The sequence below is a fragment of the Macadamia integrifolia genome, unplaced genomic scaffold (genome assembly GCF_013358625.1).
Source record: "Macadamia integrifolia cultivar HAES 741 unplaced genomic scaffold, SCU_Mint_v3 scaffold750, whole genome shotgun sequence".
Lineage (NCBI taxonomy): Eukaryota > Viridiplantae > Streptophyta > Magnoliopsida > Proteales > Proteaceae > Macadamia > Macadamia integrifolia.
The window spans coordinates 108,389-109,541 of NW_024870531.1; the positions used below are offsets into that span (position 1 = coordinate 108,389).

At 33.8% G+C, this 1,153-nt stretch overlaps 1 long non-coding RNA gene across 1 annotated transcript in view; it reads right to left on the reverse strand.

Moving 5' to 3' along the window:
- Positions 1-264: 264 nt before the first annotated feature.
- LOC122069879 overlaps positions 265-1,153 on the reverse strand; it is an 8,524-nt gene continuing 7,635 nt past the window's right edge. The window contains exon 2 of the long non-coding RNA XR_006137576.1: positions 265-692. This is a non-coding gene — a long non-coding RNA (uncharacterized LOC122069879). The remainder of the gene's footprint in view (positions 693-1,153) is intronic.

A 1,153-nucleotide genomic window follows, 5' to 3' on the forward strand; every position in this document is an offset into this window, starting at 1 on the left:
ACCATATGAAGGGTACGAAAAATCCAATAAAGTTAAGGAAATATCACTTTTAAGCCCAACTGAATTTCTGCCAAAGAAATTTACTGAAGTCAGTGCTATGAATGGGTAAAAGGAAAATCAAAGAAGTGACCATGAAAACCTGCAAGTGGATAGGCAGCATAAGGAGACCTAGTTCCAGCAAGTTCGGACCGCACAATAATAGTTCGTGGCACCTTACACCGACTTAGTAAATTAAATCATAAAATGGTTGATAGACATCCAAGTTACGGTTGAAAGGATCCCACATTGTACCACCATGTTTCCTTCGAAACACAAAGTTTCTTGTTTGGATAACTACAGAAAGAAGAGACTAAATGGGCAAGAATAATTACATTTTTTTTTTCAAAAATAACTCACAGAAACCAAAGGTTTAAGAAGAAAAATAATTAAAACAAGAATATTAAAAGCCAATAGTAAGGGTGTATCTAAATAATGCTCACTGTTAATAATTGAGCACATAACTAGCTTTGCTGGAGAACCCCTGGATTTGAGTGAAATAGTGGGAAGAGAAATAAATGGTGTATAGCAAGAAAGAACTTCCTCTCTCTGTTAAAATGCAGAGAATAGAAAATAATCCCATCAAGGGAAGATAGAAAGCGCCACACGCCATTTGACCTTCAGGGAATTTGTAACAGCAGAGTCCTATGGCACATCTGTTCAGAGGTCAGATAAGGTTTTCACATAACTAAACAGCCATGAACATATAATGATAATGGTTAACCAAAGAGATCTCATTCAAGCATAGAACCTAGAATAGGGAAAAAAATATTTGAAAAAGAACTAACGATTCATTATGTCAACCATGGTAGGAAAGAGAATTAGAGAACCTTCTTCCATGCATATACTTTCTAGCTTGGAATAAAGTTTTTAGTACAAATTCACTGCCTCCTAATCATATCCAAAACACCATTTATTACCTTGGGTTGTAAAACTTAATACATGAATCTTTTTTTTCTTTTTCCTATTTTAAATTTAGATGTGCTGAGTATATATCCATCAAAAAACTTTAAAAGATTCTATTTTGTAAGACTTCAACATTGTTATTTTCTCCACAACTGCTAATTGTTGTAAATTATGCTTCCTAGAGTGCCCCTCCATCAAAAAAAAAAAAAAA